At 42.2% G+C, this 17942-nt stretch overlaps 1 protein-coding gene across 1 annotated transcript in view; it reads left to right on the forward strand.

Annotated features, from left to right (window-relative positions):
- Nucleotides 1-17942, forward strand: part of LOC124003913 (VPS10 domain-containing receptor SorCS3-like) — a 217583-nt gene that overhangs the window by 17329 nt on the left and 182312 nt on the right. The window lies entirely within an intron of this gene.

Below are 17942 nucleotides of genomic sequence, written 5' to 3' on the forward strand. Positions count from 1 at the left end.
CGAGCTTGGAGGGCACTATGGTGTTAAATGCCGAGCTGTAGTCGATGAACAGCATTCTCACATAGGTATTCCTCTTGTCCAGATGGGTTAGGGCAGTGTGCAGTGTGGTTGAGATTGCATCGTCTATGGACCTATTTGGGCGGTAAGCAAATTGGAGTGGGTCTAGGGCAGGGGTCCCCAAACTTTTTCCTGTGAGGGCCACATAACTTTTCCCTTCTCTGAAGGGGGGCCGGTGTCAGTTTGTAACAGAAAAAGTGACGATCATAGGGGAGCTTAAAATTTTTATTGTTTTCCAGAAAGCCACACATAACCAAATAACCCTTTCCAGGTTCTTTACAGAAAAAAAGTCAGGAAACAAATAATAACACTATTAATGAAATAAATAATAACTAAATAACCCTCTCTGAGTTCTTCACAGAAAAAACAGGAAATAAATAATAACTAAATAACTCTCTCTGGGTTCTTCATCGAAAAAAAAGCCATGGAACATTAACTTTCTGTCGTGCCATGCACAATCTTAACAGATAAAAGTTCAGCTCAGTTGTCAGAGCAGAATCTCTCTGACACATATGAGCAGTCTCTTAAAGTTCTTGTGTTCCTTCCTTATAATCCTTTTGTAGGTTCCAGTAGGCTTGTAGACACCGCTGTTTGCAGCTCTCTCTCATCAACTTCCCTGTGAAAACCACAAAAGAAGCAGGTTGAGAAACTGAACTAAGTGATACAGCACCTACACAGCACAATACATTTCACTACCAGTATGGTTGTAAAGATGGATTTTATCCCAGTAGATTTTATTATGATTATATTTGTTTATGCTCAGAATGACTTTTTTTTGCGCTTTTTCACTTGTTCCAAAAGCAGCGCTAATTTCACCTCAAATGCTTTTATGTGTGAATACATGTCGCAAATGAGTTTCCCCTCACCTTGTAGCTGCAAGTTAAGGCTGTTAAGTATTTCTGTCACGTCTGTTAAAAATGCGAGGTGCCATTTCCATTCTGGGTCGATCAGCTCTGGGACAGTTTTGTCTTTTAAATGAAGAAATGCGTTAATTTCGGGTAGCAGCTCGTAAAAACGCCTCAAAACTCTGCCCCGGCTCAGCCATCGGACCTCTGTGTAGTACAGCACATCTCCGTGCGTAGACTCCAGTTCAGACAGGAATTCTTGGAACTGCCTGTGTTTAAGTCCCTTTGCTCTGATGAAGTTTATGCACGACACCACAACCTTCATTACAGAATTCAACGCGTCTGGTGATTGTACTCGCCGACAGACTTACGGCATTAAATGCATCTTTCTTCTCGGGACACACCTCCTCCGCGACAGCATCCATACATTTCTTAACAAACTCACCGTCAGTGAAACGGATGCCTGGTTCAGCTGAGCTTGGCGTACAAATGTATTCTGCTGAGATAGTAGTCCACTTTTTAGCTTTGAGAGTTTGTCTGCTCGTATTTGGCCTTGCAAGCTATCGTACTTGTCTTTGTGACGGGATTCATAGTGTCGGCGAAGATTGTATTCTTTGAATACCGCCACCGTCTCTTGACTAATGAGACAAACAGCCTTTTCTTTGCATTGAACAAAAAAAATTATCGTTTGTCCACTGCAGGTTAAATACCCTGCATTCTGAATCAATTTTTCTCTTACCTAACCTTTTCGCCATTATTCCGTTCTCTCTTTGACAGGGCCGGGCCTAGGATTTTTTTCTGGAGGCCAAATAGGAAAAAAATTTGATAGCGTCTCTGGTATTGTTCAGAGGGCCGGGCCAAATGTGCTGACGGGCCGTATCCGGCCCGCGGGCCGTAGTTTGGTGACCACTGGTCTAGGGTGTCAGGTAGGGTGGAGGTGATATGGTCCTTGACTAGTCTCTCAAAGCACTTCATGATGACGGAAGTGAGTGCTACTCCTGGCTAACGTCACTGTCCCGAAGCAAGAACCAATTAACCTGGAGCTAGCCTTGCTAGGCCCATCTCCCGGCTAGCCAAAGAGGTCCATCAGCCACAATACCTATTTGCCAACTGGCCTGAACCCCCGCCGACCCATCACGACTGTTCCATCGACGTGATTCGCCCGATGGGGTTTTCTCAACTGGCTCTGCCGTCGCGTCGTCCCCTGAATGCCCATCCGCTAGCATGCTAGCCGCGGCCCGCTAGCTGTCCAGGGCACAGTTAGCTGAAGAGGCCCACCGGGCAAATTATTTGGCCACTATACCTATTTTGCCAATTGGCCTGGTTTACCACACGGAGCCCTGCTGATCCGTCTGCTAACGTAATAGCACGAGGGGGCCACAAAATACTTTTTCCGTAGCGACGTCCCTCCAAGGCCCTTCTGTTAGCTTGCTAGCCCCGGCCCGCTAGCTGCCTGAAGTCACTCACTGGACTCCTATGATCACTCTGCTACGCATGCCTCTCGCTTACGTCAATATGCCTTGTCCATGGCTGTTTTGGTTAGTAATTATTGCCTTATTTCACTGTAGAGCCTCTAGCCCAGCTCAATACGCCTTATTTAACACTTTAGTTCCGCCTAGCACACATGCGGTGACATCACCTGGTTAAATTATATTTCTAGAGACAATATCTCTTTCATCGTCACTCTATGCACATGTTTACCCCCACTGTATTCACATCCTACTATACCTTTGTCTGTACATTATGCCTTAAATCTATTCTACCTTGCCCAGAAATCTGATGACCAGTTATTTTAGCCTTTAGCCGTACCCTTATCCTACTCCTCCTCTGTTCCTCTGGTGATGTGGAGGTTAATCCAGGCCCTGCAGTACCTTGCTACTGTCACGCCCTGACCTTAGAGATCCCTGTTTATTCTCTATATTTTGGGTAGATCACGGTGTGACTAGGGTGGGTACTCTAGTTTTGGTATCTCTATGTTTTATTTTTCGTTGTTGGCCGAGTATGGTTCGCAATCAGAGGCAGCTGTCTATAGTTGTCTCTGATTGGGGATCATACTTAGGCAGCCCTTTTTCCCACCTTCAGTTGTGGGATCTTGTCTTTGTTTGGTTGCATGTATTTTTGCACGATGAAGCATTTTGTTGGATGTATTGTTTATTGTTTTTTTGCTGGTTCACATTTCAATAAAATATGATGAACTCAAATCACGCTGCGCCTTGGTCTAACCTTAACAACGAACGTTACAGCTACACTCGCATTCCCCAGGATGCTATCATTTGTTGACTTCTGTAACCGTAAAAGCCTTGGTTTCATGCATGTTAACATTAGAAGCCTTCTCCCTAAGTTTGTTTTATTCACTGCCCTAGCACACACTGCCAAGTTGTCCTAGTTGTGTCTGAATTCTTTCTCAGGAAAACCACCAAAGACCCTGAAATTTCCACCCCTAACTCTAACATTTTCCGACAGGATAGAACTGCCAAAGGCGGTGGTGTTGCAATCTACTGCAGAGATAGCCTGCAGAGTTCTGTCTTACTATCCAGGTCTGTACCCAAACAATTCAAGCTTCTACTTTTAAAAATCCACCTTTCCAGAAATACGTTTCTCACCTTTTCTGCTTGCTACAGACCACCTTCTGCCCCCAGCTGTGTCCTGGACACCATATGTGAACTGATTGCCCCCATCTAATATAATATAATAATATATGCCATTTAGCAGACGCTTTTATCCAAAGCGACTTACAGTCATGTGTGCATACATTCTACGTATGGGTGGTCCTGGGAATCGAACCCACTACCCTGGCGTTACAAGCGCCATGCTCTAACTATCTTCAGAGCTTGTGCTGCTAGGTGACCTAAACTGGGACATGCTTCACACCTCAGCCATCCTACAATCTAAGCTTGATGCCCACAATCTCTCACAAATGATCAATGAACCCACCAGGTACCATCCCAAATCGTTAAACACGAGCACCCTCATAGATATCATCCTAACCAACTTGCCCTCCAAATAGACCTCTGATGTTTTCAACCAAGATCTCAGCGATCACTGCCTCATTGCCTGCATCCATAATGGGTCTGCGGTGAAACGACCACCCCTCATCACTATCAAACGCTCCCTAAAACACTTCAGCGAGTAGGTCTTTCTAATCAACCTGGCCCGGGTATCCTGGAAGGATATTGCCCTCATCCCGTCAGTAGAGGATGCCTGGTCATTCTTTAAAAGTGCTTTCCTCACCATCTTAAACAAGTATGCCCTTTTCAAAAAAAATTGAACCAGGAACAGATATAGCCCTTGGTTATCTCCAGACCTGAATGCCCTTGACCAGCGCAAAAACATCCTGTGGTGTTCTGCATTAGCATCAAATAGCCCCTGTGATTTGCAACTTTTCAGGGAAGTTAGGAACCTTAGCATGCCAGTATGTCTACTTGCACATTCATATTCTGCACATCTACCATTCCAGTGTTTAATTGCTATATTGTAGTTACTTCGCCACCATGGCCTATTTATTGCCTTACCTCCATTGTATTACTTAATTTGCATTCACTGTTCTAGACTTTTCTTTTTTTCTACTGTATTATTGACCGTATGTTTGTTTATTCCATGTGTAACTCTGTGGTGTTGTATGTGTCGAACTGCTGTGCTTTATCTTGGCCAGGTCGCAGTTGTAAATGAGAACATGTTCTCAACTAGCCTACCTGGTTAAATAATGGTGAAGAAAACACGCAGAAAAACAAATAAACACACACCTCTCCCCCTGTTAATTAAAGTATGTAAAAATTGTTACACACAGACTCTCTTCCTCTCTCTCTCTAATCTAATCTCTTCTTTCTTTTTCTCTCTCTCTTTCTCTCTTTCTCTTTCTCGCTGTTACTGTATTATAAAGCCTGAGTTCAGACAGAGTTGAGCTGAACACCTGCAGTAATGTTGAGTGATGAATGGTAACAAGCGTGTAACTAAAATAAATACTTACCCCGACACATTTCAGGTGTTTCAGCTTACACACTACTTTTTGCTCTTCTGGCTGCTACGGCGACAACACAGCAATTTTCTGCAGCGAGGCCCATAGAGCTGAACACAGCACATCAACAGATCCTGGCTATGGTTCTCTCTCTCTCTCTCTCTCTCTCTCTCTCTCTCTCTCTCTCTCTCTCTCTCTCTCTCTCTCTCTCTCTCTCTGTCTCTCTGTCTCTCTCTCTGTCTCTCTGTCTCTCTCTGTCTCTCTCTGTCTCTCTCTCTCTCTCTCTCTCTCTCTCTCTCTCTCTCTCTCTCTCTCTCTCTCTCTCTCTCTCTCTCTCTCTCTCTCTCTCTCTCTCTCTCTCTCTCTCTCTCTCTCTCTCTACTCTCTCTCTCTCTCTCTCCCCTGCTCTCTCTCTCTTTCTCTGCTCTCTCTCTCCCCCCTCTCTCTCTTTCTCAACTGTTTTTGGAGGGGGGCTCTTGAAAAATAAATGGGGCATCTCAAGAGATTTCATCCTGCAGACTATCAAATAAATAAATGCATCTCTCTCTCTCTTCTTGACATAGCTTTTATTGTTTCCCTCTCTTTATGTCTCTAATATATCTATTTTATCACCCTCACTATGGAAAGGTTTTAATACGCAGGAGGAACACTAGGGCAAGAAGTCTGCTTTATTTCATTGTTATCCTGTGTCCCAACAATGATACTCTTGATACCTGGATAACAGTAAATAACAGTAAATAAGGAAATACTGAAAGCCTTTACGTTCCTCTTCCCCACTGAGGTATAGCTAGCTATCAGTTACAGTCACACCTACCAACAGCTACAGTTGCCTGCTAGTGATCTTGGCTAATGCTATTGTAAGCCTCAAACAACATGGGTAACATACTTAAAAATAATATGTGTATGAATGCCTTTGTGTCTGTGTAACATTGTTTCACTTAAAATCCAAAGTGCTGTAGTACAGAGCCAAAACAACAAAACATGTTTCACTGTCCAAATACTTTTGGACCTCACTGTACATAAACTCATTACGTCTCCAAATGTGAGATGACAGCTAAGTTCCTAGTGTGTTCAGGGATTCCCTTGCACTCTCTTTAACAGTGAAAGTAAGTCGATTTTATAAAACATATGAAACATTTGAAAGAAAATCATTTTATTTGTCCATTAAAATAACATCAAATTGATCAGAAATACAGTCTAGACATTGTTAATGTTGTAAATGACTATAGCTACAGCTATAGCTGGAAATATGGAATATCTACGTAGGCGTACAGAGGCCCATTATCAGCAACCATCACTCTAGTGTTCCAATGGCACATTGTGTTAGCTAATCCAAGTTTATCATTTTGAAAGGATAATTGATCATTAGAAAACCCTTTTGCAATAATGTAAACACTGCTGAAAACTGTTGTACTGATTAAAAAAGCAATAAAACTGGCCTTCTTTAGACTAGTTGAGTATCTGGAGCATCGGCATTTGCTGGTTTGATTACAGGTTCAAAATAGCCAGAAACAAAGACTTTTCTTATGAAACTCGTCAGTCTATTCTTCTGAGAAATGAAGGCAATTCCATGTGAGAAATTACCAAGAAACTGAATCCCTTCACAGAACAGCACAAACTGTCTCTAACCAGAATAGTAAGAGGAGTGGGAGGCCCCGGTGCACAACTGGGCAAGAGGACAAGTAAATCAGAGTGTCTAGTTTGAGAAACAGACGCATCACAACTCTTCAACAGGCAGCTTCATTAAATAGTACCTTCAAAACACCAGTCTCAACGTCACCATTGAAGAGGCAACTCCTGGATGCTGGCCTTCTAGCCAGAGTTGCAAAGATAAAGCCATATCTCAGACTGGCCAATAAAAATGATAGATTAAGATGGGCAAAAGAACACAGACCCTGGACAGAGGAAGTCTGCCTAGAAGGCCAGCATCCCGGGAATCATTCTTCATCCATCGTTCTTAAATGGAAGAAGTTTGGAACCACCAATATGCTTCTAAGAGCTGGCCGCCCAGACAAACTGAGCAATCGGAGGAGAAGGGCCTTGCTCATGGAGGTGACCAAGAACCCAATGGTGACCCTGACAAAGCCCCAGAGTTCCTCTGTGGAGCTGGGAGAACCTTCCAGAAGGACAGACATCTCTGCAGCACACCACCAATCAGGCCATTATGGTAGACTGGCCAAACTGAAGCCACACCTCAGTAAAAGGCACTTGACAGCACGCTTGAAGTTTGCTAAAAGGCATCTAAAGGACTCGTATACCATGAGAAACAAGATTATCTGCTCTGATGAAACCAAGATTGAACTCTTTGGCCTGAATTCCAAACGTCATGAATCCAGGCACCATCCCTACCGGGAATATGGTCATAGCAGCATCATGCTGTGGGGATGTTTTTCACAGGGAGACTAGTCAGGATTGAGGGAAAGTAAACAGAGCAAAGTAAATAACCTGCTCTAGAGCCCTCAGGACCTCAGACTGGGGCGAAGGTTTACCTTCCAACAGAACAATGACCCTAAGCCAAGACAATGCAGGAGTCTCTGAATGTCCTTGAGTGGCCAAGACTTGAGCCCGGATTTGAACCCCATCAAACATCTCTGGAGAGACTTGAAAATAGCTGAGCAGCGACGCTCCCCATCCAACCTGATAGAGCTTGAGAGTATCTGTAGAGCAGAAGGGTAGGAACTCCCCAAATAAAGGTGTGCCAAGCTTGTGGAAGCTTGTGGAAGACTCAAGGCTGTAATCTCTGCCAAAGGTGCTTCAACAAAGTACTGAGTAAAGGTTCAGAAAACGTACGTAAATGTGGTATTTAGTTATTTTAAAACACTTTTTTAAACTTAAATACATATGCAAAAATGTCTAAAAACCTGTTTTTGCTTTGTCATTATGGGGTATTGTGTGTAGATTGATGAGGGGGAAAAAACATTTAATCCATTTAAGAATAAGGCTGTGACGTAAACAACAGGTTGAACAAGTCAAGGCGTCTGAATATTTTCTGAAAAGTATGTGTTTGCGTGTGTTTGGGGGTGTGTGTGAAATTAAGCCTAGCCAGTTTTGAAGGGAAACCTGCGTGTGGTGGATTGCGTCAGCTGATATCGCACCAATTGGATTCACACTCTAATTACATACGGCCTATTTAGTTGACCAGTTCTACACGTGCTTCCTCGATGCCGGATGTCACAGTTAGCAGTGGGAACAGCACATTATCACATACATTCTTGCCGGTGAGGGCAGTCTCTTTGAGTATGTTGTGGATGGCCACATTCACAGTGCCTGTTGGCTCTTCCTCAGCAACTGCCTGTGTCCATCACTAGAGGGAGTGTTCAGTATGGGGAAGATTAATACTAACATGGGTCAACTAACAGGATGAGTAGATGGAGCTGGATTGGTCTGAGACAGGGAGAGAGAGGGTGAGGAAAGAGGTTGGGAGGAGAGAGAGAGACAAACAGAGAGAGATAGAGACACACACACAGACACACACACACAAACATACACACACACACACACACATACACACAGACACACACAGACAAGCACACACACAGTTCTCATCAACATGTATAGTATAATCACTCATACTGTACTGTACTGTGAAGGTTCTAGTTCTCATCAACATGTATAGTATAATCACTCATACTGTACAGTACTGTGAGGGTTCTAGTTCTCATTAACATGTATAGTATAATCACTCATACTGTACAGTACTGTGAGGGTTCTAGTTCTCATCAACATGTATAGTATAATCACTCATACTGTACAGTACTGTGAGGGTTCTAGTTCTCATTAACATGTATAGTATAATCACTCATACTGTACAGTACTGTGAGGGTTCTAGTTCTCATCAACATGTATAGTATAATCACTCACACTGTACAGTACTGTGAGGGTTCTAGTTCTCATTAACATGTATAGTATAATCACTCATACTGTACAGTACTGTGAAGGTTCTAGTTCTCATCAACATGTATAGTATAATCACTCATACTCTACAGCACTGTGAGGGTTCTAGTTCTCCCTCTCTCCTGCATTTGGCCACAAGTTCTCATCAACATCACATCTCATGTCTTCTCTGGCGATGCATCTTGGAAAGTATTGTCTGGAGTGTCTAATCCAACCCTGCCACTCTTCTTTCCTTACCAACCTCTCTTGATCCATGTTTCCAAACTAAATCATTCCGAAGCCATCCACTTTTGTCTGGTTGCCATCTAGACTAAGGACACTTGGGTCGGCTTTCAGTTGAAATTCAATCTGCTGTGTTTGGAATGATTAAATAATCTGCTGAAATGTTCTATTTGTTTCAATCTGGTTACTGCAGTAATGCACCACATTTGCCATCATTCTGTTTTGAATGTGTTTTTAACAGTTGTGGAAACAGTGTGTTAGCATTTGAAAACATGCTGCAAATATATGGTTTTGCAGGTGGTGGAATATGAATGAGAAAAGAGTTCATGGATTTCAGAGAATGTGGTCATTGAATGCATTTTGTGTGAATGCAATGAAAAAATGATTCACAGTTTGGTCCACATACACTTCTGTTTTGCTAACTGTGTGAAGGGTTTTGACAATATGACTTCAGTTTTGACCAATGCATGTGTCACGACTTCCGCCAAATCGGCCCCTCTCCTTGTTCGGGCGGCGTTCGGCGGTCGACGACATCGGCCTTTTCATCCACTTTTCATTTTCCATTTGTTTTGTCTGTGTCTTACACACCGGGCTTCACTTACCTAATTACTTGTTTATTATTTAACCCTCTGTTCCCCATTGTTCTTTGTATATCGGTCTGCTATTTTGGGCTCGTATATTTGCCTTGTATTTTTGTATTTTGAGTAAAGTACCATTGATTACTAATTTCTGCTGTCCTGCGCCTGACTCTCAACACCAGCTTCACACAGGACCCCATTACAGCATGTTAGCAATTGAAAAAAACTGTAATATCCCTAGTCTGACTTGCCTACTTAAATTAAAAATAGTCTCTACCACCACCGTCTCAGTCTCGGCCTCAGTCTCTGTTTAAATAGCTTTCTCTTTCTCTCTCCTGTCTCAGTCTCAGTCTCGGCCTCAGTCTCTATTTAAATAGCTTTCTCTTTCTCTTTCCTGTCTCAGTCTCAGTCTCGGCCTCAGTCTCTATTTAAATAGCTTTCTCTTTCTCTCTCCTGTCTCAGTCTCAGTCTCGGCCTCAGTCTCTATTTAAATAGCTTTCTCTTTCTCTCTCCTGTCTCAGTCTCAGTCTCGGCCTCAGTCTCTATTTAAATAGCTTTCTCTTTCTCTCTCCTGTCTCAGTCTCAGTCTCGGCCTCAGTCTCTATTTAAATAGCTTTCTCTTTCTCTCTCCTGTCTCAGTCTCAGTCTCGGCCTCAGTCTCTATTTAAATAGCTTTCTCTTACTCTCTCCTGTCTCAGTCTCAGTCTCGGCCGAGGTTGTTCGATACCATTCCCGTTCACAGCTCGCTTGCCACACGTGAAAATGTTTATGTGGGCCTAATTGAATTTAGTGATACATGGCTTGACAGATAAGGAAGCATTTGTAGAGCAGGTCAGCTATGAAAGATAATGTAATCTAACCGGTGAACTCTCTGTATTTTTCATTCATATTGTAAGCAGTGTTTCAGCAAGTGCAGTTTGAATGGATTTGGTTTGTTTTTGAATCTGTATTGCCGTGTGATTATAGAAACACAGCAGGCTCTCTCTCTCTCTCTCTCTCTCTCTCTCTCTCTCTCTCTCTCTCTCTCTCTCTCTCTCTCTCTCTCTCTCTCTCTCTCTCTCTCTACCGCACCTGCGATCTTGACCTCTGGATGCTCGGCTATGAAATGCCAACTGACATTTACTCTTGAGGTGCTGACCTGTTGCACCCTCTACAACCACTGTGATTATTATTTGACCCTGCAGGTCATTTATGAACGATCTGACCTTATTGGCCATGTAATCTTATAATGTCTACCCAGCACAGCCAGAAGAGGACTGGCCACCCCTCAGAGCCTGGTTCCACTTTAGGCGTCTTGCCTTTCTAGGGAGTTTTTCCTAGCCACCATGATTCCACAACTGCATTACTTGCTGTTTGGGGTTTTCGGCTGGGTTTCTGTATAAGCACTTTGTGACACCTGCTGATGTAAAAAGGGCTTTGTAAAAACATTTGATTTGATTATAAGAACACAGCAGGCTTTGTGTGATTGAACAAACTGCAGACATTTGTTAGTATGACAGCATGGCTATAGTGTGTCTATGCTTGACTTAACCTGTATGTAATGTAAATGTACTACATGTACTATACATACATGCAAAAGTCAAGCTACACTTAATATTAACACTGCCTGACATTTGACAAGCACCCTGTAGAATAGAGATTAGTCAAAGCAGCTATGATTGAAACAAAAAAACGATTCTGCTACTGTAACGACTCAAGATTAACCTAGCAGAAGACAGAGGTATCTACCTTTTCTTATTAGTCAACAGGAAAGGCATTCAAATATCTTCCTTCCTGAGATTAAATTAATATAATATTTTATGTCATCGCCATGCCAGCTGCAATATTCATGAAATGTATGAGCCGCCATTGCTGCAACTTGAGCGTGTCCGAAGTTGTCAACAACATTTTAATTGAAAAAATGTTTGTTGTTGTAATTTTACCCCTTTTTCTGTCCCAGTTTCGTGATATACAATTGCGATCCATTTGTGGTCTTGTCTCATCGCTGCAACTCCCCAACAGGCTCGGGAGAGGCGAAGGTTGAGTCATGCGTCCTCCGAAGCTGCTTCTTAACACCCGCTTGTTTAACTCTCCACACCAATTTGTCGGAGGAAACACCGTCCAACTGACGACCGAGGTCAGCATGCAGGCACCCGGGCCTCCACAAGGAGTTCCTCGAACGCGAGGAGCCAAGTAAAGCCCCCTGACCAAACCCTCTCCAAACCTGGACACAATGGACCAATTGTGCGCCGCCCTATGAGACTCCTGGTCACGGCCGGTTGTGACACACCCTGGGATCGAACCCTCAGCTGTAGTGACGCCGCAACACTGCGATGCAGTGCCTTAGACCGCTGCGTTACTCGGGAGGCCCGGGAACGACAGTTACCCCCGTCCCCAAGCTAAGAGAGATGGGCACCAAAGAGCTGCTGTGATGTCAAACCATTCACTGACATGTCGAGAGGGGTTGGGAGCATCACAGTGTAGAAAACCTCAGGAGTGTGTCTAATACTAAAGGCTGGCTATTATAAATACTGAGCTATATCGTATGCTAAAAACTATTAAACTATATTAAAATTACATTATTCTATACAAAATACAAATGCTCAGAGAAATACATTTTGTTTAACTAATAATTACATTTTAATCATAAAGGTAAGGGGTAAACATTTTTGAAACCCCTAAAGATTCTTATAAATAAAGTAGTCAAGAGTTTAATATTTGGTCCTATATTCCTGGCACAAAATGACTACATCGAGCTTGTGACTCTACAAACTTGTTGGAAGCAATTGCAGTTAATTTTGGTTGTGTTGCAGATTAATTTTGTGCCCAATAGAAATTAATCGTAAATAATGCATAGTGCCATTTTGGATTTAATTGTATTGTAAATAAGATTAGAGTTAGTTTCTAAACACTTGTGGATGCGACCATGATTACGGATAATCCCGAATGAAGCGTGAATAATGATAATTGAGAAAGTTAAATAGGGTCAAAGATCAAAGAGAGACATGTTAACCTCCCCCTATTGTAATGGTGAGAGGTTAGCATGTCTTGGGGGAATGATCTTTGACCCTCTGTAACTTTCATATTTGTTAAAGTGGTTAGGACAGTTATTTGATTTTTTATGAAAGTCTTAATCTATAATCTGCGGATACACAATTATACAATTAGGGTGCCCGTCCAAGGTGTTATGATGCTGTTGTAGGCCTGCTGTAGGACTTCATAGAAATTGATTCTAGTGTGTTTTATTGCTACAAAGACGTAACGCTGAACACGGTCGATACAGAAGTCTAACTAGCAAACATTTATAGTCAAGCCAGTTTAACAGAAAAACTGAAAAACTAAACATTTCAAACCAACAACAGCCCCCCTCATAGAGCTCACAGAGCATCCGATGCTTACATTTGATCAAAATAACTTTTTTTTTAAACAGTCAAAGAGAGAACTATCTTATTATTTATCTAATGCTTATCAAGAGGGAAGTCTTTGAATCAAAAAACTACTGGTGTCCTGAGGAGGGCTGTGTGGGGCACTCGGACTACACACACACATACAGAGACAGACACACCCACTCACGCACAGACACACACACATATGCACACACATACAGAGATACAGACACACGCACACACACAGACACACGCGCACGCACACACACGCACGCATGCACGCACGCACACACGCACACACACACAGAAACCCCACAATGCCTCAGCCATAATCTACAATTAGATATTAAGTGCTTAAAAGTGACTGATTGGGAAGTAGAGGGAGCTAAGGAAGAACCATGCGGGTTGAATCTAGATGTAGAATCTCTGTAACTACGGTATCTGTCTCAATCATCTCTATTTCTCACATGTCAAACCCATGTGTTGTCTAAATGATCAGTCATATGTGTCTGTCAATACATATGTAGCCTACAGAGTGTGCAGGAATTCAATAGAAACAGTGTCTGATAAAGAATGTTGATGAAATATTACATCCATAGATAATGTAGTCCAATTGGTTCATGTTCCACGGTAATTGGTGTCAATGGATCTCATTATCCTGAAACTTTCATGATCTAAACATGGAATATTGTTTGTCAGTTTCCATAAAACCTTTTAAAAAGCATTTAGAGTAATGCAACAGTTATGTATCATTTTGGGCAGTTGTATCAGTTGATATTTAGAACATTGTCATTAACTGAATAGACAGTCATCTCAGATGTAATGTGTGAATTGCATTTTGAAATGGTAATACTTTGATGTTAAGTTGTGTCATTTTGGACAGGTGATTTTAATTCAATGAACAAAGGATCTTAGCTTTATGTGTATTGTATACAAGCAATTGGAAAAAAGTGTTAGAGTTTTGAAAAATGTGCATTTTGATCATTGGTTGTGAGTTTTGTGTCTAGTGTTTTGAAAATGTGCATTTTGATCATTGGTGGTGTGTGTGTGTGGCCATAACTTAGTGTGTACTTGTGTGTGTGTGTGGCCGTAGCTCAGTGTGTGTGTGTGTCTGCGTGCGTGCATGCGTGTTTGGCCGTGGGTGTGTGTGTGTGTGTGTGTGTGTGTGTGTGTGTGTGTGTGTGTGTGTGTGTGTGTGTGTGTGTGTGTGTGTGTGTGTGTGTGTGTGTGTGTGTGTGTGTGTGTGTGTGTGTGTGTGTGTGTGTGTGTGTGGCTGTAGATCAACGTAGCTTTGAACAGCTTCTGGTCTGAAGTCATTCACTCCCTTCTATCTCTCATTTCAGTGTGGTTCCTGTTGTTGTAAACCTCAACAGACTGTTTTATCAAACTGACTGTCTTTATACCAGATTGTTGAGGGTGGATAGGGAGTTGCAGACAGTGAAGCTATTTGGATTTACTATATTTGAATAGTTCACATGCTGTGCAATGTTCACAGTTCTTGGATCCATTTTTCATTGCATGTTTATTAGATAGCTGTTTGCATAGTTGTCAAATAATACAGGAGTCTGTATGTGACACAAGGGACCAATACGATACTCCTGAATCCATTCCTTTCATGCTGAATTAAGTCAATGATCTCTTCTTGGAAGTAAACATTACAATTAACATTCGTCATGCACAGTCTTCTAACTCTTTCACAAATGCTTGCCAGTATAGCACAGTAGTCTGCCATGTGACAGAAATCCAGAAAGGTTAAGCAGCAGCATATGGTTCCTAAATTGAAAGAGAGAATCTGTGTGAATTGGCTGTACTCTCCAAGTCTCCAGATGGATCCAAGTCTCCAAAAGGACGAGGAACTCAAGGAATTATTGAATTCAATCTAATTTTGCCTCCCTTTCCTTCCTCTCTCCTCCAAGTGTCCCTTCCATCAAATCAAGCAACTCGTCTGAGGGATTCCATCTTTTTCCTGTTTTTCTCTCTCCTTTTATCCTTTTCTTCACTTCACTTCACTTTTTTAACGTGACAGACCGGCGGCCATTTTCTCCCAGGGTATCGTGGGTAAATTAGCTTTCAAAACAAGGACGTATATAACTCCAAATTAAGTACTACAGTAGCCACTAAAAGCCAATGTATTTAGCACCTTGCCTGAGGCTTCTGCTGGCCAATCTTTGCTTTGTGTTTGCCTGTCAAGTTTGTCCTAACGTGTGGCTTGCTTTACCGCACAGTCAACGACAACGCCATCCGATATTATCAATAGCCTTGAAGCAATTGCAATATAGGTAATTCAACTTACGAATTTGAGCCATATTGTGAAATATGCCATATGTGGGAAAATAGGGCCAGAGAGAGAAAGAGAGAGGTTGAGAGACCTGTTGGACAAACCTGTGCCTCAGGTTCTTGTTTCGGTTCATGTCTAACAACATCCATACATGTGGAATAAACATTGCATGCATCGCAAAGTCTATGTTGGGAGCCTCCCCCAGTTCAACAAGTCATTAATCTCTGGTCATTTCTCTTCAGGCCTCTGGCAACTATGTCATCATAAATCCACTATTGGGATGAGAGATGAATGCTACATTAGGGAGCCAAGATGGAGGCGGCTAAGCAGTCTTCCCCCACAATGCATGGGTCATGGGTCCTAAACCTTAAGTTCCAATTAAGATTCCTGTATGGAATACACATCTTCATGTCTAAAATGGAATAAACTGCTTTATTTCTGTGCACCCTTCCCAGAGGGCAAAACTGGTTTTGATTACGTCATTACAACAGTCATTATTACATTTGTTCAACCAGTATTCCATAGTTTTGCCCACTGGGTTTCTTCTAAGAGTGTGGATCCTTTTCTCTATTTAATCAGTTTCCATGTTGTAAACATGTATGACAAAACTGGATTTCTGGACTCCGAGAGAAAGAGAGGGGGACAGAGAAGGAGGAGAGAGAGAGAAAGTCAGGTCACATTAGAAATGCTCTCCAATGGCTGCGTTTACACAGGCAGCCCAATTCTGATTTTCTTTCCCACTAATTGGTCATTTGACCAATCATGTCAGATCTTTTCACATCAGATCATTTTCCAGAGCTGAACTGATATAAAAAAAATATAAGACTTGGACTGCTTGTCTAAATGCAGCCATTGGGGGATCAAATCAAATGAAATTGTATTTGTCACATGCTTCGTAAACAACAGGTGTAGACTAACAATGTAATTACTTACTAACAGATCCTTTGCCAACAATGCAGATCATTTTTCTTTGTTGAAATAATAGAGAAATAATAACAGAGGAATAAATACACAATGAGTAATGATAACTTGGTTATATACAGTACACGGGTTGATGTGCAAGGGTACAAGTTAATTGAGGTATAGTAGATATGTATATATAGGTGGGGATAAAGTGACTAGGCAACAGGATAGATAATAAACAGTAACAGGATGCGGTGTACAATCTGTCTCCGTCCCGGGAGGCTGTAGTGGCGTAGGATACTGGCTTGGGGCATGATCACTGAGGGAGGAGGGAAGATTGTTTTGAACTGTCCTGGTAATTAACCACCATCATACAGAGGAAACCTCTCTCCTTTTCTCTGCTCAGCTCCTCTGATCATCCCTCCCCTCTGATGTCTTTCTCTTTCTCTTCTGTTCTCCTTCTTCTTCTCCACTCTCTTTCTCTTCTGTTCTCCCTCTTCTTCTCCACTCTCTTTCTCTTCTTCTCTTCTGTTCTCCCTCTTCTTCTCCACTCTCTTTCTCTTCTTCTCTTCTGTTCTCCCTCTTCTTCTCCACTCTCTTTCTCTTCTTTTCTTCTGTTCTCCCTCTTCTTCTCCACTCTCTTTCTCTTCTGTTCTCCCTCTTCTTCTCCACTCTCTTTCTCTTCTGTTCTCCCTCTTCTTCTCCACTCTCTTTCTCTTCTGTTCTCCCTCTTCTTCTCCACTCTCTTTCTCTTCTTCTCTTCTGCTTTTGGTCTTTTTAACTTTCTCTCTTTCCCTCACTTTTCCACCCTCTTTCTTTCTCTATTTGTTTCCCCTCACTCTCTCATTCCGCTCTCCCTCTCTTTTTCTAAGTGGGGAAAGAAAAGGAGGCCAAACAAAGGATATTAATCTGGCTTTGTAATTAACGAGGACCTTCAGGTTTTCACTGGTATATTTGATACATCTTCAAATTCAATAAAACTCCTGCTTTTGCATAAAGGTACCTTGCAGTTAATTAGTGCAGGTTAATTATTTTGGAGTTAAACTTCACAATCTTTCGATCAAGGTCAGTGATTGATATATTGGGGATACTGGTGACTTAAATGTCACCACGTTTTTTAATCATGCAGCAATTCCTGCAATTCCTCTACATAATGGTGTGCTGTAGTCAGGGGAATTCGGCCCAGGCATTTTATCCACATCAGCCTACGTCACAATCTGCCCTACCAACTCACAGTGAGTGAGGTGACAATGTAGAATGTGCTCTTTCTACTGTACGTTTATCGGCACCCTTTCAGGTTTAAAATACATGATATTGTCTATCTGACTGATGACAGAGTCGCAGCAGGTCTCTTTGCTGATGCCATGTCACAATTTTGTTTTTTTATATGCCATTTTTTTGTGTGTGTGTCAATTTCAACGAGCCCACCCACCTACAAAATGGTCCAGCCCATTTGGCATTTGGCAGAATTGCTAGATGGCCCTGGCTGTAGTATGTTTACGTGGTATCTTGATGATATTGATGTTGTATTTCGGTTATAGAGTACTGCATGATATCCACATATGTCATGCTTGTTTCTACTGCCTACAACTGACTCTAACAAGATGCATGAATATACGAATCTGAGTATAGGCCTAGATTCTTGTGTTTCGGGCCATAGCTTACAATATGATGCTACATTTTCATGTTATCCAGCCAATGTAGGGAAAAACTGGCATTGCGGCAATATACTCGATCCAGTGATGTTCCCTCCTTGATGCCATAGCAGTACAAGACTGTTGGTACTCAGAACTTCTTCAACTGTACTTATGAAGGAAGGAGAGAGAGGGAAGGAGTAGGAGAGTC

The sequence above is a fragment of the Oncorhynchus gorbuscha genome, linkage group LG18 (genome assembly GCF_021184085.1).
Source record: "Oncorhynchus gorbuscha isolate QuinsamMale2020 ecotype Even-year linkage group LG18, OgorEven_v1.0, whole genome shotgun sequence".
Classification (NCBI taxonomy): domain Eukaryota; kingdom Metazoa; phylum Chordata; class Actinopteri; order Salmoniformes; family Salmonidae; genus Oncorhynchus; species Oncorhynchus gorbuscha.